This window comes from Aethalodelphis obliquidens, unplaced genomic scaffold (assembly GCF_003676395.1).
Source record: "Aethalodelphis obliquidens isolate GAN/ISIS:26980383/991018 unplaced genomic scaffold, ASM367639v1 scaffold1, whole genome shotgun sequence".
NCBI lineage: Eukaryota > Metazoa > Chordata > Mammalia > Artiodactyla > Delphinidae > Aethalodelphis > Aethalodelphis obliquidens.
The window spans coordinates 90,908,821-90,930,990 of NW_020837945.1; the positions used below are offsets into that span (position 1 = coordinate 90,908,821).

Below are 22,170 nucleotides of genomic sequence, written 5' to 3' on the forward strand. Positions count from 1 at the left end.
ATGCATGTTTATTATATCAGAAATACTGTACACTGAGCTCTGTGAGTGGGAAAGGTTAAGGTGGGAGTATGGTTTTATCATAGTTAGGGTTGGTTTACTTTGTAATTGCAACCGTAGAGTCAAACATTAATTACCCTAAAACCAATTGCCATAATACTGTAACTACAGACCTGTGTGCACTCTTGCAGATATATGTGCACAAACTCGTTTATAGTCTATGTGTGTGAGTGCCTGGGGGGTGAATCATATGCAAACAGAAAGAACATGGGAAGGAGGAATTCATAAAAGCCCTGTCTTTAAGTGGGCCTGACCTTATAGAGGTGTAACAGTGACAAAACAAAAGTCATTGCCGAGCCACAGTATTCTTCACCCGGCCATTGAATATCAGAAGTAGCATTTCAGTTCTCTATGACAGACCCTATGCTCTCTCATACTCCATAAGACAAAAGTCTGAGGTTGCCAACCTTCATTCAACTGTATCTGTCTCAGAACTCATCCCCACCATGAACTCTTCTTCCCTCAGCTGCAACATAAGGGGTTGGGTCAGTGGATGATTTATATGCATCTTTATTCTAACAACTATAGAATTTTCAGTCTCTCCACATATTAGCTACAATATGGATGATACTAGGTTTGGGATTTTTTTTCTTCAAAATTATTTAAAAACACTGGAATATATTATTATTGTTAACAAGTAGAAGTCATGTTATGTTATATAATGCAATTTTATAAGATTATATCTGAATTCTTGTGATCTGTCATCCTAAAATCATAGCTACAAACAGAAATGAGAATCATGGACTCAAAGGCCTGTGGAGCCAACAAATAACAAAATTGTGTAAATCAGGACCTCTGTAGGACTATGAAAACCAATAGGGCCGGTGGCAACTCAAGTCCAAAGAGAGCACTGTGGAATTCAAATTCAATTTCAAAGCAGCAATGACAAAAATAACAACATACTGACAGTCAACCAAAACACCACTATGGATCAGATTCGGTTTTAAGTTGAAAAACATGAGGTGACATTTTCCTAATGAATGTGTTTTTTGCAGTTTTCCTATAGTAAATGAACACTCAATGCAAAAGAAGAAAGCTCCTGAGAACCTGGTCATTTATACTGCTCTGCAACAGCCAAGCCTGAGGGCCAGTTACTTCATCACGTGAGTTGTCAGACATTGTTTCTGACAATGCGCTTGCGATTTCTTCACCTGAGTTGATGATATTTACCAACAGGAATTTTATCCAAGCTGTACAATTATTGTACTAGATTATCATGAAAAACATATCCAGATCATCATAGGAAAAATACAGCAGTGATAAAAACACCCAGAGAAGGTACAGAAGAACAAAAGGAGAATACACTGACGTTATTTTATTTCCTAATATTTATCAAGCCTGTTTGAGAACACACTTGCATCAAAATGAGTGCTACCTGAGACAGGCACATTTGCTCTAAAATGGCTGGATACAGTAAGTCCCCTACATACGAACCTTCAAGTTGGGAACTTTCAAAGTTGTAACGTGTGTTCGCATGTCCAATCACGTAAGTTAGGTCACGTGAAATTGCAGCTTGCCCTCCGTCTCCTATTGCTGACAATCCTTCAGCTCTACCATCTCCCACCTCCTCTCCCCGCTCCAGTCAGTAACTCTTCTTACCTGCTCACTCGATGCCAGCCCCTGTATGCCAGCTGTTGTGCTGTACTACTGTACTTTTCAAGATACAGTACTGTAAGATTAAAAATGTTTTCTTTATTTTTGTGTGTTTTTTATGTATTATTTGTGTAAAAAGTATTATAAACCTATTACAGTACAGTAGTATATAGCTAATTGTGTTAGTTGGGTACCTGGGCTAACTTTGTTGGACTTACAAACAAATTGGACTTACAAATGCACTCTCGGAACAGAATTCATTCATATGTAGGGACTTACTGTAATTTTCTCCAGAAGTTTTCCAATGCAAAAATTGTTGAATTTTTTTGTTTTATTTTTTATTTTCTGAGAAATGTGAAACACAGGACAATTATTGGAATAATTGCCATACTGACTTCTTTCCAGGATAAATCTAGTTCAATCCAGCCACCCCCTTCAAGACAAGAATTTCAGGAACCTTCTTTATATAGAACAGAAAAGAAGGCTGTTTGAGTAGAGATGGCCTCTCCCCCAGGGAATACCTCCCTTCCCCACTCATGGGCAACATGTATAATGGTTATGAGAATTCACTCTGAAATTAGAATGCTTGAGTTTGGATCCCAGCTCTGATGTTGAACAGCTGTGTGAACTAATTTATGTAATCTCTCTGTGCATCTGTGACTTCAAATCTTTAAAAACAAAATAAAAAATGGTGGGGATATTAAGGTTTAGTCCATTTGATACAGGTGAGTTAAGACAGATAAGCTTTCAGTTACCTTCCATTGCTCTCAGTAGTGCAGAAATTCAAGTGTCTTTGAGTCCTAACACAAGCTACAAAACTATAACAATCTAATTTGAGTGCCCGAAGCTGATCTATTGTACAGTCTCTCCTTTTTCAAACAATCTCAAACCGAGTGAAAATACAGACTACTCTGATCTATGTTCTCCTTCCTTTCCAATTATCTGTCCTCTCCACTATGAACATCACTGTCATTGACCCCACTGTTTTTCATCAACCGACACCAATTAGGCTATTATGTACCAATCACTCCTGAATTCAAAATGAAGGCTGGAACACCATCTTCCACGGGTAATGAGAAAGTGAACAACCAAAGCAACATTACAGTTTTCATACATAGTTCTTTCATGTGCTGCATTGCTCAGAGGGAGAAAAATGGTGCTTAGCATTCAATCTCATAAAGTTTCCACTTCTAAGAACATTAGTGAGGGATATAAACATTCAATGAACTTTAGAAATACAATTCAACCACGTATAACTTGCACAATAGCTTACATCGAATCTATAACCACATATTGCACAATAACCTAACAAAAGTGAAACTCCATTTTTTAAAAAATTTAGTTGAGTAATTTACCAGATGCCCCAAATTAAAAAATGTGTCTGTTACTCAGTAGAAGGTTCTTGTACCTGCCTTGAGGCCCATCTGCTTGAAGGCTGGTGCTCAGCAGATAAAACAAATTCAATCTTTACTGAAGTTTTTCCAAAATATAAAAAGGTGATTTTATTCATATTCTCAAAAAAAAAAACTATATATATATATATATATATATATATATTTTTTTTTTTATGGCTGTGTTGGGTCTTCGTTTCTGTGAGAGGGCTTTCTCTAGTTGCGGCAAGTGGGGGCTACTCTTCATCACAGTGTGCGGGCCTCTCACTATCGCGGCCTCTCTTGTCGTGGAGCACAGGCTCCAGACACTCAGGCTCAGTAATTGTGGCTCACGGGCCTAGTTGCTCCGCAGCATGTGGGATCTTCCCAGACCAGGGCTCGAACCTATGCCCCCTGCATTGGCAGGCAGATTCTCAACCACTGTGCCACCAGGGAAGACCCCTCAAAAATACTTTTTTATTTCTCTTTTCTTGTCTCATATACCTTAGTTCACCTCTCCTGATTCCCCCAAACTCTTCCCAAACCTAACCAACCCAGAACTCCCAATGCCCTTTTCTCACCTCCCTTTTTACCTTTTTCATCTGTTTTAGTTCCTTTTACCATGACTCCCCACCATTTCCAATATAAATCAAGCAAGATTCTGAGGCTCTCTAAGTACTCAGGTTCATCCATTAAGCTGATCTGCATTAAAAGGCTCAGAGCCCATAAGGCCAGAAATATTCTTCCATAGCTGGTGAAGGGTAGCAGAATATGCCAACTCAAATTATATCACTTTGGTCTAAGGATTATTTTGCGTTGAATGCAACTGAGAAGAAGCTGACACAAAAAAACCTCTTTGTGTGATTAAAAGCAGGACATAAATTTGTAAAGGTATCCTCCCTCTCCTCTCTACAGAAAAAAAACAGAAGTTAATTACCAGAAACACTCTAGATCTTTATCAGCCCAAAGATGCACCAGAGGGATCTACATAACTAACTTTACTAACTGGCCCTTATCTTCCATTATTTACCCCATTATATTTACTATCCCACAATTTGTTGCTTTTAGAAACTCAAAGTCCTTTTCCTTTGTCACTTGAATACAAATTTATTGTTCTTTTGTTAAGATGCTACATAAGCCCAAGTTCTAACCACCCTTTTGAGTTATTCATCACCCAGCTCTCCCTTGTGTATGCATCATCCCTGCATTAACAAGCTTCTGTTTGTTTTTCTCTTGTTAATCTCTTTTGTCAGTCTGATTTGCAAGGCCCCAAGGAAACCCAAGAGGGTAAAGGAAAAAAGTGTTTCCTCCTCTACACTGGCTTTCAATACTCAGATGATTTGTCCAGTCACAATATTTATAAGGCTCTTATTAGTAAACATCAGGGTTTTTGATAACAAGTAAAACTAGATATGAATTATACACCAAAACTTTTTTTTTTTAGAAAACTCATATTTTCTTGTTAGACAGCTCTAAAATGCCTTTAAAAAGAACTGATATTATAATCTCATTTTACATATGTTCCCTCTTCCTTATTTCAGTATTCTACTTAGAATTTTTAAATTACAGTGCCAATGAGTTAGAGCTTCTAGGGGGTGTGTGGAGAGCTAATGGGCTTATGTTTAATAGAAATTCTAGAACTGAGATAATTACTGAATCGACTTTCTTAAAGTCATTATCCTACTCAGTAGAAGTTAATATATTCTTACAATATTAATTGAAGCAAAACAGATTTTTTTTTTTAATTTGAAGGCATATATTTCAGCTGACAACATAGTGATGATGAACTTTAAATGCAAAAGTGACTATAATACTAAGTTTTCTTCTAGGATTATTATTGAATTAAACAATTTATGGCCAATGAATAATGGTGTTAATTATGTCCACTTTCAGAAATACATCAATAATTATTTATTATCTTCTGCTTCTGAGTAATTAATTACAGCAGATGCATCTTAGTTTACATTGCCTTGTCTCATAAAAAAGAGTTAGTATTATCTATTGAACATTTTAGAAACCATTATGTTTTGGACAGTTTCGGTGGCTGCCTAGACTATTTTCTCTTCTTTTCTTTTTTTTTTTTCCCTGCATTTAGGCTGCTAGTTTTCTAACTAAAACTTCTTAACTGCCATTCATTATTCAGCTAGATTCCAATTGTAACTAAATTTATGCAGGTTTTTATTACTTAATGTATCCTGAAAAAAACCACTGAGAACTCTGTAAAGTCCAACTTAACACTGATTTACCCTCAATTTTTTATTTTTAAATCTTTTATATTTCAAAGATAATATTATACGATCATTTAAAGCACGAATTTAAGCAACTCAGCCTCATATTCTTATTTGTTTTCACACATTATCATTCACGTACATTCATGTATTGAGTCACAAGCACGGTTTTCACACTTTTTTCACAGTCATCTAATCTAATGCATTCTCTCCTGCATAACTAAAACCTTCAATTATTTAAAAATCATGTAATAAGAACTGCTTGAATGGAGAAAAGAGACTTAGGAGCTAGTTTTCATGCTAGCCATAACTTTGTACTTTTGCTGAGTTTAATAGCTATGTGTATACAGCTATGAAACCTACATTGAGAAAACCCAGCATTTTATTTATTACACCTAACTTGTCCAAAAGTGAAGGAGGCCTTCCTCCCTTTTAACACCAGTAATCTTGTCACTAGCACAATACTTCTTATATTTGTCATTTACTGTCATGATAAACTCCAAAGCTATTTAAGCAAAGACACTGTTTCCAGTAACAAACTGCTGATTCAATTACTACCACATGCTCTCTTCAGATGCAAATTATGTTTCAAAATTAGTTAATTTTGCTATACCTAATTGTGAGAACTAGTAATTTGGAAAAAAAAAAAAAAAAGCCCACATATATACACTTTAAAAATTCATCTGAGACATTTTCTTTTCTTTTTTTTTTTTTTTTTGCAGTTCGCAGGCCTCTCACTGTTGTGGCCTCTCCTGTTGCGGAGCACAGGCTCCGGACGCGCAGGCCCAGTGGCCATGGCTCACAGGCCCAGCCGCTCCATGCGGCATGTGGGACCTTCCCGGACCGGGGCACAAACCCGTGTCCCCTGCATCGGCAGGCAGACTCAACCACTGCACCACCAAGGAAGCCCACAAAGTCACTTTTTTGAACAATATATTTTTGACTAAAACCTGCACTGAAATGTCAGCCTTTTTTTCTGATGTCACAATAAAGGGAAGACTTTTGGCTTTAAGTTTTGGAGAAAAGCATTTGCTTTTGAGAATATTCATTTTAATAAAAAAAAGATGTATAAGTTTGCTGTTCAGAAAACATAAAACAATATTTTAAGGTACGTTAAGTATAGATAAGTAGTTAATAAGTAGACCATGTGTCTGTTAAATATAGATAGAAAAAGATGGAGAGATCAAGAGATACCAACTATTTGAGAGGCATTAAATACACATAAGGCATCTGCACACAAAATACTCATATACTGCAAATACGTGAGCATTTAATATTTATTAAGTCCTTAATTATGCTAGCTGTTGTTGACAAGGATTGGGGGTCCAAGTGTCCTCTGCCCAAGAAACACAAAATCTCTGGCTATTTAGCAGGCTAATTGGAAAACTACAACTATTATGCAGGCATACCTGTTGTCCCTGTGTCTTTCCCATAGAATAAATATATAGTACATCCCCCTCTATGGGCCCCTTGCTTGAAACCAAAACTCTGGACCTCCTAACCACACAGTCATTGGGGAAAGCTGATGTGACAAAGAGACAAGGCACATGAACATTGTGTACCTCAGAATTCAGGTACTGTGGTCTTTCCAACCTGCCTGCACTTTGTCGTAAGAATGTTAACCTATCCCTTATATCTCCCACTTGTTTCTCTTTATGTGTTTTAAATTGATTTTTTTTTAAAACCATGTGAGCAAGCAATTTAATTTGGTTTGTGCAGCTCTCTGTTTTATAACCTCTGGGAGAGTTTGCCTCGTGGTATAATTGGAGGCTACCTTTGCAATAAGGTAATTTTCTAAATGACAAGTTTCATTTCAGTTAGTGATCACACCCTCAAAATTAGCATACACCACATGCTTTGGGTTTTTAACTAAAAATAAATCATTTAATGACTAGGTATACCAGGAATTAAGTTGTGACTCAGAATGTCCCACTACTTGAAAAAACCAGATGCAGAATTTCAAGAACGGCTGAAGTTTATAAAGAATTTGACAAAAGAAAAATGAAGACTTCAGGATTTTCAAAATTAACTTGGGTCTGTTCTTCTGTTTCTGAGATAAGCATTCATTTAAGCCTTGTATAGCGAAGAAACGTACTCATCAATGGGAATATTCACAGCATCATCTGGGGATCTCTACCTTCATATTTTAATGTTTAATAAGGACAATGTCAACCGATGAGTTATTTAAAAATAGCTAATTTCTTGGAAAGAATAATTAATATCTAAGAGATTACCCCCATTCTAAAGATAACAAGCAAAACTACCACACTGCTTGGTTGAATTGTTCTTTAGCGAACAGCTGTCCAAATACTAAAGGTTTATTTTTTCCTCCTTTATCATATGACATACAGGTAAAAACCTTCCTCATCATAAAGACCAATTTAAATAAATGCCCAACATCCATTTACCCATTGAATGTTTTGCTTATTTTGAGCAATGTAAATTCCAACAACAAAAAAATTATATGAACTACACACACACATTCACAGACACACAATCTCTTTGGTGTCATCCTTTGCGTGAAGAAAGGGAGAAAACACTATAAGGTTTTGTAAAGGGTGTTCTAAGAGTTGCTCACACATCAACTTAAAGTACAAGTTGATGTGATTTATTTATTTATTTTTGGCCACATAGCGTGGCTTGCTGGATCTCAGTTCCGCACTAGGGATTGAACCTGGGCCCTCAGCAGTGAAAGTGCCAAGTTCTAATCACTGGACTGGCAGGGAACTTCCTGAATGTGATTTAAATACAAAGAAAATGTCTTGAATTCAGACAGTCAGAAGACTTTTACCAGTATCAGGATTCAGACAGACTTTAGGCAGAGGCTTGAGCATTTGGAAGAAGCTTGCCATCATAAACCACTGCTTACAGGATTCATCTAGTCTTTTAGAACCTGGCCATGTTCACACATCATTTGACTCTGATCTTTCCCACGCTTGGAATTTTCAGACCAGGCTCTGGTTTCTTGCCCACAATCTTCCACAGCCCCACACAGTTAATCTCCTAGTGGCTCTGACAGCTTGCTATTGACCAATTAGTCAGTGATATTCCATAGTTGTTTTAAAAATAAATCATTAACAAAGAAAATTATCTACTTTTGTTCCTGACTCTTGCACATATTAACTTATGGCTACTTTTCAGACAGACAGCCATATTCTACCCCGCACCTGCCTTTATTGTCATCAAATGAAGCTGCTTCCTTTTAATCATTTTCTGATCATGAGCATGTCTTCCTCTGGTTTGCTTATTCAGCTTCTCCCCTATACATTTTTATCACATGTTGGAGATCTCTCAATTCCTTAAGCTCATGTTACATTTCACTTCAAGTTTTTTTCCTTAAAACATCTCATCAATACCCAGTCCTTTAATTTGAGCATAGGTGAAATTAAAGGACTCAAAATTTTACCCCCAGTCCACACTCTTCTCTGAATTCCAGACTGCTATATCCAACATACTACTTCCCCTCTCTTCCTGAATATTTGCAAGCCTCCCACTACACGTCCACACCAAACAAACGAAGAGAGTAACTCAAAGCTGCTCCTCTTCCTGTAGTCCCTTCTTTGTGCAATGCCCTTCCAATTCACCTATGTAGGCATGCCAGAAACAAAGGAATTATAGGCTACCTCCTATGCCCAATGCAATAGAGAATGCTCCTCTCTCTTCCTGATATGTATCTGTTGATTCCGTCCACTTGTTTCCATCTCTACAGCTAGGGACCAGCATCACTTCCCTGACCTATTGACAAGATCTTCCTCTGCCCTCACTGAACCTGTTCTTCTGTCCTCCTAATTTATCTTTAACACTGCATCCAAAGTAACTATTTTAAAACACAGATATGATCTTTATAACATCTCAGTGGCTTCTCATTCTACCTAGGTGCCTAGAATCCTAAACTGTAAACTGTCCCACTTACCTTGCCCACCCCTCACGTTCTATCATACATGTTATCCTCACTCTTTGCAAAGGATACAGAGGGTTTCTTTAATTTACTCCACTTTTGCATGTTTGTTCCACTCATAGGGTAATAACCTATGCCACTCACTGCATCTGAAACACCTGGAAAGTTCTCCCTGACTTCACCTCACCCATCCAAGTCTAGGTCAGAGCCACCTGCTATATATGCTCATGATACCATGTAAATATGTTCAAATTCTACATTTACTCATGAAGTTATTTGACCACCCATCTTCTCCTCTAGACTGGGAGCTCTGTGAGGCAGCAATGTTGTGTATTTTGCCCACAGTGTTCTTCAATGCTTTAACAGAATGCCTACAAGGAACAGGCAATCCATAAATATTTGTTGAATATACCAGTAAATGAGTGTAGGAGAAGACTGCAGTTTCCTGAATTTTCTGTTGTAGTACTTGGTTCCACATAAAGTGGTATCCATGCACGGTTTCTATGTGCTTGTTTCTGGTGGCTTACAACTCAGCTGTCTGGGATCCTTAAAATCAAACAAGAGACAATTTCCAAAGATACCTAACTTAAAAGAAATGTTATTATCAAAATAGTATATGTATATGGGAGCAAATGAAAAGAACAGTTGAGTTTATGATGAAAAGTAATCGATTGCCATCTCTTCTCTGTACCCCAAACCCACCTCTCAGAGGCACTTTCTTTAATTATTCCTCCTTTCAGTGTTTCTCTTCATAGCACTGGTTCTAGATTTATCAAATATTTGAATAGTATAAATTGATTCCCTGATATTAAAAAGTGAAAATTTAACTTACACTACCCTTCCCCATTTCTTTTCAAAGCTTAACACTTATACAATTATGCTGAGTCCTTCAACTGGTTGTTTCTCTACTTTTAAATAATATCTGACCCTTTACATTTCTGCAGTATCTTCCAAATCTTCCCTTGAAAGATGTTTTATTTTTAAAACTTTGCAGTTTATGGTTTTACTCTTATATTTTGCATTTTCCCAAAAAGGGCATGCTAACAAATGTATAATCTGATTACGTCCTAGTATTCCTTCTGCAAGTTTACACATTATTAAAATATGCCTAAAAACGAGAAAAAACTTGCTCCCAAAGTGTACTGGTTAAAATGTATTCAATAGTTCATGCATATTTACTTTTTTATAAGTGAAAAATGTTGAACTATGTAAATTAATAAATTTATAAGCCATCTGAAAAAAATTTGGTAATTTCTTAGGACAAGGAGGGTAAAAATAAAAGGAAAAACTTCTGACTATTAAATAAAGCTAAATTATGTCTTGGTTTGCTATAGTTTTACCTTCTACTTTACAAATAATCTATTTATAATAAATTCCACTTGAATTTAAATTTAACATAGATAAAGAATTTTTCACATGCAAGATGAGTCAAACATCTCCAGGTGAGATTCACCAACCTAAGAATTCATTGAGTCAAATTACTCAAAGTAATGGTTGCAAACATTTTTAGAAGTGAAAATAGAAGAACGTTTATAAATCAATGAAATTTTAGATAATTTTTGCCAGAAGTAGATAGGTAGAACATAGTTCAATTCACATTTTTTTCCCTCCTTCCTTCCTTCCCTCTTTCCTTCTTTCCTTCCTTCTTCCCTCCCTCCCTCCCCTTTTCTTTAAAGTAATAGAGTAGAAAAGAAAATCCCTAATGACTTCGAAATTTCTCCATCGATACCATCAATACCTCTACAACTATAGAGCTTAGGGTTTGATAGAATTTTGCATTTATAATTAAATTTCTAAGGTTGACATTCAGAATACACAGAAGAGAAGACAACTTAGATTCATGTGGAAAAAAATATCTTCATATGTAACAAAATTATTTAAGAAAATATTTTCTATTTAGAAAATAAAATGTATATACATTTTAAAATAAGAAATTTAATGTAAAGAAGATGGAAAACTAAGTTTTGATTGACAAAGATGTGTGGGTATGTTGTAAATATCTATAAACAAAATCTGAGAAAACAAAGGAAGCTTGTCCTATTTTATGAATAAATCGACTGCACTTCTATAAAAACTGAAACAATCCATTAATTAACCTCAATTTTCCCAATTCTTTTAATTCATTTGACTAACTATTCTATCATTAGTATTTGCTTCTCAACATAAAGTCTCTATTGACAATTATTTATTAAAATACAGCAAAAAAAAGAGTAGAAGCACACTTTTGAATTTAATAAAGGCAATACAAGGTCATTAGGTAGATAACATTTTTTGTATTCAAATAAATAAACCAGATCAATCCATTTACCATGAGGCAGTCACTATGATTGTTCAAATGGCATCAATGGTCTATTCATTCTGGAACATTCTGTACATTCTCAGTTTCTTTAATCTTTTTAAATCTATCAGAATGGGTTCCAAGTCTTAGCTAGATCCTTTATCATTTCAAAGAAAAGTGTCTGTAAATGGTCACCCCATAGCAGTTAGAATGCTATTCCAATTATAAGATTTAAACAATTTATATTAGTTTTTATACTTTTAAGGTTTCATAGCTTACTGTACAAAGTTGAGGGAAGAATTCATAAATTAAATAATAAATAATGTTCAATTATCAAATCACTAGCAAGTGAACTAAAATTCTTGGCAAACAACTGTAAAACAGCATCTTATGTTTAGAAGTTCCTAACACACATCTTTTAGATTCCCATTACAATGCTAAAAACTAGGACTGACAGACAACTTAGGCTGTAAAGGCAAGACCAATGGAACTTAATCATGAAATCAATTGGAAACTTACTATGGTTTATTGGTAGAAAATAAGCCAAATTGCCAATTTTATGCATTCAGCTTTAGAAATAATATCTATATTATCTAGAAACCATTCCTCAATTGCATCTTTCTAAAGTAAGGTGTTATTCTCACTTCCTTCCTCCTTACCAAATATCTTTTCCTCTATATTTATTTAGAGATAAATAATGAGTGGAATGAGTGGAAAAAATGAGTGGAAAAAAAGGAAGGGGAAATCATATTGGATTACAGAAATATATTTTTTTCTTTGGGTAAATATATAGAAAATATAAGGAAACATCATAGAAACAGTACATACTGAGTTTTGTAATGGAGAAATACATACATAAAACATATAGAATGCTTTCCTTGGGATGAGATTATAGAAACAAGTATTATAGATAGAATATAAGAAGATTAGAATCTGGTCCTTAGCCTGGTTTTTAGTAGGTTCTCAGTATACAAACACATGTGAATAAACAGAAATGTGTAAATAATTTCTAGTATTGAGAATAAACTACAAGAGAATGTTCTCCATAATACTCATGTTTAAAATCACTAGGAAAATATTAAAATAAGGTTAATTACAGTGTAGTAACTTACCTCATAGTGTCATTGGCAGATTACATGAGACAAATGACTTAGTACAAGACCTGATAGCTTAAGCATATAGAAGGTACATAATGAAGGTTCTTATCATTGTTAGTTATTTCTTCAACAAAATATGTGTAAAGAAATTATTAAGGCATTAGGATTAATACATTTTGATGTATGAAAAAAAATTAGAAAGAAAATATTAACATTTTATTATGCATAAGAAATTATCATGAAGTCCACAGAGTTTTTAAATAACATTAACAATTTATAGCAAAGCTTCATATTTGCAAAAATGTTATGTAAAACTTAAAATCACCTCAGTAACTTAAAATTTTGGCATATTTACTAATGATCAGGAGCGTTAGACTATTGTTATGTGTCCTGCTAAATATGAGCTCAATAAAGTATACATGGCCCCTCTTTTTTTAATTTAAATTATGTATTTCCTTGAACAAAATCACTTAATTATTTTTTACATTAAATGGTAAATGAGTCGTGTAACAATAACTTATAGAAATAAAATTATAAATCAAAGCACAGGAAAAGATCACACAAAAAGGAAATCTCCAAGTTACCTTTATTTTAAAAAAGCTGCTTAAAGTTGCAGTGTAAATCTTGAAGAATACTACTTTATATTGCTAATGCAGACATGCTGTACAAAGTTAAAATGAATCAAAATGTGTATAGCTATATATGTGAGTTACAGTAAAATTAAACCTCACATGATACAGTTGGATTTAGGTGATTGTGTAGATTGTAATTTCAAGTTGTAACTTTTTTGAAAATCCATTTTCTCTCTCAAGTCAGCTGATTTGCCTAGTGAAATTATAAAAGACACAATAAAATTAAAATATTTTCCAGGAAACATATTTTGTGCAAATACAAATTTAAGTGATTAATTACTATTCTCAGTAAATATGATATTCCCTGAAATGTGTCTCATCAAAGTAATTTATCCTACAGTAAGGATGGTAGTAGTGAAGTGCTAATGGTCCTTCATATATGAGGCCATCTTCTCCTTGGTTCAGATGTAGCTTGGAATGAAATTCCATTTAGAAGTGTAACCTTAGATTTTCTCAGCATTTTACAGAAGCAGGAATAAAGGATTTTGCATTACACATTTCTCTAACTCATCCTATCTATTGCTCTTATTCCTATATTGAAGGTCTCATGTTGCTGGGTAAGAACTTAAATCTAGTTCTGTCTTAAATGTCCAGCCACTAACAGATTAGATGCACTGCCAGTCAACATGCACACGCGCTGTCTACATTACTTGCCCCTGCTGTGCTCTTGTTTACAGGAAGACGTAAACTCACATGTCTTTTGCAAATGATTCTCCTTGGTAAGTTGTAACAATTACATGTTTGGAAATACAGGTGAGGTGACAGTTATTTAGTGATTAAGGAGCACTTTTCATTAGCAAATTATTAGATTACATAAGCAGGGTCATAGATAGGAAGCAGGTTTAAAGAAACTCTAATTTTATTCACTGAAGAGCTGGGAGGTCCAGCCTCTGTCCAGAATCCCATAAGTCTCTGGCAGAGCTGGTGAGGACCAGAGCCCAGCATTCTTGCTCCAAAGCCAGTGTTTGCTGTTTCCACTACTGCATTCAGGGATTGCCAGAAAATGACTCACAGATAATTATGTGAGAAACTGTGCTTTTACAAAATTTGGACTGGGTCCCAGAAACCAGATCAAGATATTTTAATTTTCACTGTCTACTCTTCAAAATGATTTGAGAATGTATAATTAAATTTATGACAACACAGAAATGTTACCAACGAGGGTGTGGAAGACTGTACTTAGTAAAAGAGTAGGCTCTTCCCTTGTTACTGCTATTCACAGGCCCTGAAAGAATGCTGGGCTAATGTGTGACACTTTATAAATATTTGTTGCATAAACAAATAAATGAACTTTAAAAATTAATGAACTAGGACGGCGGGGAAGATGGCAGTAGAGTAGGATGCAGAGATCACCTTCCTCCCCACAAATACATCAGAAATACATCTACACGTGGAACAACTCCTACAGAACACCTACTGAACGCTGGCAGAAGACCTCAGACCTCCCAAAAGGCAAGAAACTCCCCACGTACCTGGGTAGGGCAAAAGAAAAAAGAATAAACAGAGATAAAAGAATAGGGATGGGACATGCACCAGTGGGAGGGAGCTGTGAAGGAGGAAAGGTTTCCACATACTAGAAGCCCCTTCACAGGCGGAGACTGTGGCTGGCGGAGGGGGAAGCTTCAGAGCCTTGGAGGAGAGCACAGCAACAGGGGTGCAGAGGGCAAAGCGGAGAGACTCCCGCACAGAGGATCGCTGCCGACTGGCACTCACTAGCCCGAGAGGCTTGTCTGCTCACCCGCCGGGGTGGGCGGGACTGGGAGCTGAGGCTTGGGCTTCAGTTGGAGTGCAGGAAGAGGGCTGGTGACGTGAACACAGCCTGAAGGGGCTAGTGCAACATGGCTAGCTGGGAGGGAGTCCGGGGGAAAAGTCTGGACCTGCCGAAGAGGCAAGAGACATTTTCTCCCCTCTTTGTTTCCTGGTGCGTGAGGAGAGGGGATTAAGAGCGCTGCTTAAAGGAGCTCCAGAGACAGGTGCGAGCTGCAGCTAACACAGCGGACCCCAGAGACAGGCATGAGACACTAAGGCTGCTGCTGCCGCCACCAAGAAGCCTGTGTGCGAGCACAGGTCACTATCCACACCTCCCCTCCCAGGAGCCTGTGGAGCCGGCCACTGCCAGGGTCCCGGGATCCAGGGACAACTTCCCCAGGAGAACGCATGGCACGCCTCAGGCTAGTGCAACGTCAGGACGGCCTCCGCCGCAGCAGGCTCTCCCCGCATCGTTCCCCTCCCTCCCCCCGGCCTGAGTGAGCCAGAGCCCCCGAAGCAGCTGCTCCTTTAACCCCGTCCTGTCTGAGAGAAGAACAGAAGCCCTCCGGTGATCTACACGCAGAGGTGGGGCCAAATCCAAAGCTGAATCCCGGGAGTTGTGCGAACAAAGGGAAATCTCTCCCAGCAGCCTCAGGAGCAGCGGATAAAATCTCCACAATCAACTTGATGTAACCTGCATCTGTGGAATACCTGAATAGACAACAAATCATCCCAAATTAGGAGGTGGACCTTTGAGAGCAAGATTTATTATTTTTTCCTCTTTTTGTGAGCGTGTATGTGTATGGTTCTGTGTGAGATTTTGTCTGTATAGCTTTGCTTTCACCATTTGTCCTAGGGTTCCATCAGTCCTTTTTTTTTTTTTTTACTTTTTAAAAAAATTTTCTCAATTATTTTTTATTTTAATAACTTTATTTTATTTGCTTTATTTTATTTTCTTTTATCCTCTTTCTTTCTACTTTTTCTTCCTTTTATTCTGAGCCGTGTGGATGAAACGCTCTTGGTGCTCCAGCCTGGTATCAGTGCTCTGCCTCTGAGGTGGGAGAGCCAACTTCAGGACACTGGTCCACAAGAGACCACCCAGCTCCACATAATATCAAATGGCAAAAATCTCCCAGGGATCTCCATCTCAACATCAACATCCAGCTTCACTCAACGACCAGCAAGCTACAGTGCTGGACACCCTATGCCAAACAACTAGCAAGACAGGAACACAACAACACCCATTAGCAGAGAGGCTGCCTAAAATCATAATAAGTCCACAGACACCTCAAAACACACCATCAGAGGTGGATCTGCCCACCAGAAAGACAAGATCCAGCCTCATCCACCAGAACACAGGCATTAGTCCATTCCACCAGGAAGCCTACACAACCCACTGAACAAACTTTAGCCACTGGGGACAGATACCAAAAACAATGGGAACTACGAACCTGAAGCCTGCAAAAAGGAGACCCCAAACACAGTAAGATAAGCAAAATGAGAAGACAGAAAAACACACAGCAGATGAAGGAGCAAGATAAAAACCCACCAGACCTAACAAATGAAGAGGAAATAGGCAATCTACCTAAAAAAGAATTCAGAATAATGATAGTAAAGATGATCCAAAATCTTGGAAATACAATAGAGAAAATGCAAGAAACATTTAACAAGGACCTAGAAGAACTAAAGATGAAACAAACAACGATGAACAACACAATAAATGAAATGAAAAGTACTCTAGATGGGATCAATAGCAGAATAACTGAGGCAGAAGAACAGATCAGTGACCTGGAAGGTAAAATAGTGGAAATAACTACTGCAAAGCTGAATAAAGAGAAAAGAATGAAAAGAACTGAGGACAGTCTCAGAGACCTCTGGGACAACATTAAATGCACCAACATTTAAATCATAAGGGTCCCAGAAGAAGAGAAAAAAAAAGGGACTGAGAAAATATTTGAAGGGATTATAGTTGAAAACTTCCCTAATATGGGAAAGGAAATAGTTAATCAAGTCCAGGAAGCACAGAGAGTCCCATACAGGGCAAATCCAAGGAGAAACATGCCAAGACACATATTAATCAAACTGTCAAAAATTAAATACAAAGAAAATGTATTAAAAGCAGCAAGGGAAAAGCAACAAATAACACACACGGGAATCCCCATAATCTTAACAGCTGATCTTTCAGCAGAAACTCTGCAAGCCAGAAGGGACTCGCAGGAAATATTTGAAGTGATGAAGGAGAAAAACCTACAACCAAGATTACTCTACCCAGCAAGGATCTCATTCAGATTTGATGGAGAAATTAAAACCTTTACAGACAAGCAAAAGCTGAGAGTTCAGCACCGCCAAACGAGCTTTACAACAAACGTTAAAGGACCTTCTCTAGGCAAGAAACACAAGAGGAGGAAAAGACCTACAGTAACAAACCCAAAACAATTAATAAAATGGGAATAGGAACATATATATCAATAATTACCTTAAATGTAAGTGGATTAAATGCTCCCAGCAAAAGACACAGACTGGCTGAATGGATACAAAAACAAGACCCATATATATGCTGACTACAAGAGACCCACTTCAGACCTAGAGACACATACAGACTGAAAGTGAGGGGATGGAAAAAGATATTCCATGCAAATGGAAACCAAAAGAAAGCTGGAGTACCAATTCTCATATCAGACAAAATAGACTTTAAAATAAAGACTATTAGAAGAGACAAAGAAGGACACTACATAATGAGCAAGGGATCGATCCAAGAAGAAGATATAACAATTGTAAATATTTATGCACCCAACATAGGAGCACCTCAATACATAAGGCAAATACTAACAGCCATAAAAGGGCAAATCGACAGTAACACATTCATAGTAGGGGACTTTAACACCCCACTTTTACCAATGGACAGATCATCCAAAATGAAAATAAATAAGGAAACACAAGCTTTAAATGATACATTAAACAAGATGGACTTAATTGATATTTGTAGGATATCCCATCCAAAAACAACAGAATACACATTTTTCTCAAGGGCTCATGGAACATTCTCCAGGACAGATCATATCTTGGGTCACAAATCAAGCCTTGGTAAATTTAAGATAATTGAAATTGTATCAACTATCTTTTCTGACCACAATGCTATGAGACGAGATATCAATTACAGGATAAGATCTGTAAAAAATACAAACACATGGAGGCTAAACAATACACTACATAATAACGAAGTGATCACTGAAGAAATCAAAGAGGAAATCAGAAAATACCTAGAACAAATGACAATGGATACACAATGACGCAAAACCTATGGGATGCAGCCAAAGCAGTTCTAAGAGGGAAGTTTATAGCAATACAATCCTACCTTAAGAAACAGGAAACATCTCGAATAAACAACCTAACCTTGAACCTAAAGCAATTAGAGAAAGAAGAACAAAAGAAACACAAAGTTAGCAGAAGGAAAGAAATCATAAAGATCAGATCAGAAATAAATGAAAAAGAAATGAAGTAAACGATAGCAAAGATCAATAAAACTAAAGCTGGTTCTTTGAGAAGATAAACAAAATTGATAAGCCATTAGCCAGAATCATCCAGAAAAAAAGGAAGAAGACTCAAATCAACAGAATTAGAAATGGAAAAGTAGAAGTAAAAACTGACATTGCAGAAATACAAAAGATCATGAGAGATTACTACAAGAAACTCTAGGCCAATAAAATGGACAACCTGGAAGAAATGGACAAATTCTTAGAAAGGTATGACCTTCCAAGACTGAATCAGGAAGAAATAGAAAATATGAACAGACCAATCACAAGCACTGAAATTGAAACTGTGATTAAAAATCTTCCAACAAACAAAAGTCCAGGACCAGATGGCTTCACAGGCTAATTCTATCAAACGATTAGAGAAGAGCAAACACCTATCCTTCTCAAACTCTTTCAAAATATAGCAGAGGGAGGAACACTCCCAAACTCATTCTACGAGGCCACCATCACCCTGATACTAAAACCAGACAAGGATGTCACAAAGAAAGAAAACTACAGGCCAGTATCACTGATCAACATAGATTCAAAAATCCTCTACAAAATACTAGTAAACAGAATCCAACATCACATTAAGAGGATCATACGCCATGATCAGGTGGGGTTTATTCCAGGAATGCAAGGATTCTTTAATATATGCAAATCAATCAATGTGATATACCATATTAACAAATTGAAGGAGAAAGAACATATGGTTATCTCAATAGATGCAGAGAAAGCTTTTGACAAAGTTCAACACCCATTTATGAGAAAAACCTTGCAGAAAGTAGGCATAGAGGGAACTTTCCTCAACATAATAAAGGCCATATATGACAAACCCACAGCCAACATCATCTTCAATGGTGAAAAACTGAAAGCATTTCCACTAAGATCAGGAACAAGACAAGCTTGCCCACTCTCACCACTCTTATTCAACATAGTTTTGGAAGTTTTAGCCACAGCAATCAGAACAAAACGAAGTAAAAGGAATCCAAATCAGAAAAGAAGAAGTAAAGCTGTCACTGTTTGCAGATGACGTGATACTATACATAGAGAATCCTAAAGATGCTACCAGAAAACTACTAGAGCTAATCAATGAATTTGGTAAAGTAGCAGGATACAAAAAAAATGCACAGAAATCTCTGGCATTCCTATACACTAATGATGAAAAATATGAAAATGAAATCAAGAAAACACTCCCATTTACCACTGCAACAAAAAGAATAAAATATCTAGGAATAAACCTACCTAAGGAGAAAAAAGACCTGTATGCAGAAAATTATAAGACACTGATGAAAGAAATTAAAGATGATACAAATAGATGGAGAGAGATACCATGTTCTTGGATTGGAAGAATCAACATTGTGAAAATGACTCTAGTACCCACAGCAATCTACAGATTCAATGCAATCCTTATCAAACGACCACTGGCATTTTTCACAGAACTAGAACAAAAAATTTCACAATTTGTATGGAAACACAAAAGACCCCGAATAGCCAAAGGAATCTTGAGAACGAAAAACGGAGCTGGAGGAATCAGGCTCCGTGACTTCAGACTATACTACAAAGCTACAGTAATCAAGACAGTATGGGACTGACACAAAGACAGAAATACAGATCAATGGAACAGGATAGAAAGCCCAGAGATAAATGCACACACATATGGTCACCTTATCTTTGATAAAGGAGGCAGGAATGTACAGTGGAGAAAGGACAGCCTATTCAATAAGTGGTGCTGGGAAAACTGGACAGGTACGTGTAAAAGTATGAGATTAGAACACTCCCTAACACCATACACAAAAATAAGCTCAAAATGGATTAAAGACCTAAATGTAAGGTCAGAAACTATCAAACTCTTAGAGGAAAACATAGGCAGAACACTCTATGACATAAATCACAGCAAGATCCTTTTTGACCCACCTCCTAGAGAAATGGAAATAAAAACAAAAATAAAGAAATGGAACCTAATGAAACTTCAAAGCTTTTGCACAGCAAAGGAAACCATAAACAAGACCAAAAGACTACCCTCAGAATGGGAGAAAATATTTGCAAATGAAGTAACTGACAAAGGATTAATCTCCAAAATTTACAAGCAGCTCATGCAGCTCAATAACAACAAAAAAAAACAACCCTATCGAAAAATGGGCAGAAGACCTAAATAGACATTTCTCCAAAGAAGATATACAGAGTGCCAACAAACACATGAAAGAATGCTCAACATCACTAATCATTAGAGAAATGCAAATCAAAACTACAATGAGATATCATCTCACACCAGTCAGAATGGCCATCATCAAAAAATCTAGAAACAATAAATGCTGGAGAAGGTGTGGAGAAAAGAGAACACTCTTCCACTGCTGGTGGGAATGTGAATTGGTACAGGCACTATGGAGAACAGTATGTAGGTTCCTTAAAAAAACTACAAATAGAACTACCATATGACCCAGCAATCCCACTACTGGGCATATACCCTGAGAAAACCATAATTCAAAAAGAGTCATGTACCAAAATGTTCATTGCAGCTCTATTTACAATAGCCAGAAGATGGAAACAACCTAAGTGTCCATCATCAGATTAATGGATAAAGAAGATGTGGCACATATATACAATGGAATATTACTCAGCCATAAAAAGAAACGAAATTGACTTATTTGTATTGAGGTGCATGGACCTAGAGTCTGTCATACAGAGTGAAGTAAGTCAGAAAGAGAAAGACAAATACTGTATGCTAACACATATATATGGAATATAAGGAAAAAAAATGTCATGAAGAACCTAGTGGTAATACAGGAATAAAGACACAGACCTACTAGAGAATGGACTTGAGGATATGGGGAGGGTGAAGGGTAAGCTGTGACAAAGTGAGAGAGTGGCATGGACATATACAAACTACCAAACGTAAAATAGATAGCTAGGGGGAAGCAGCCGCACAGCACAGGGAGATCAACTCCGTGCTTTGTGACCACCTAGAGGCGTGGGATAGGGAGGGTGGGAGGGAGGGAGACGCAAGAGGGAAGAGATATGGGAACATATGTATATGTATAACTGATTCACTTTGTTATAAAGCAGAAACTAACACACCATTGTAAAGCAATTATACTCCAATAAAGATTTAAAAAAAAAAATTAATGAACTCATAGAATAGCCTCCAATTCAGGTTCAGTTCTAATATTGGATGAGCTTTGGAATTCTGCATAATTAAATTTTTATGGCAGACAATTATTATGAATTATGTCAATGATGTCTGATAAATTCTCTTTTTTATTTTTTATTATATTTATTTATTTATTTTTGAGAACTACAAATACACACTACAGTATGGCTGGAACATATACTATAGATGTGTCTATATAATTATGGACTATATTACCATATAGTGGAGGCTAGAGATAAGCAGGACTCAAATGAAAAGGACCTTGTTTACTAACTTGAGAAGTTTGAGTCATTTTAGTAAGCAGTGGGGAGCCATTCAAAGACTGCAAACACATCACTCCGAGAGGAGTTTCTCAAAAAGGATTGACGGAGACCCAGACAAGAGCCAGAAAGTAAGGTAGGTCTGCTTGACTCAAAGAATTGCTCCATAGTAATCAGTTCATTGTTATGATGTAAGCATGATTTTCTTTTTTAAAAAGTAATCATTTGTCACATTAATTCTGTCAATTTGCTTTTTATTGGCTTTGTAGTTTTACTTGTATTTAATATGTAAATTACACTTGGTTTTATATTTTCCCTACTGGTTCCCATTCAGTGCCTCATATC

At 36.6% G+C, this 22,170-nt stretch overlaps 1 protein-coding gene and 1 pseudogene across 1 annotated transcript in view; one reads left to right on the forward strand and one right to left on the reverse strand.

Moving 5' to 3' along the window:
- NAALADL2 (N-acetylated alpha-linked acidic dipeptidase like 2) overlaps positions 1-22,170 on the reverse strand; it is a 1,049,119-nt gene that overhangs the window by 440,997 nt on the left and 585,952 nt on the right. The window lies entirely within an intron of this gene.
- Positions 1-22,170, forward strand: part of LOC113604969 (leptin receptor gene-related protein pseudogene) — a 67,580-nt pseudogene that overhangs the window by 21,288 nt on the left and 24,122 nt on the right.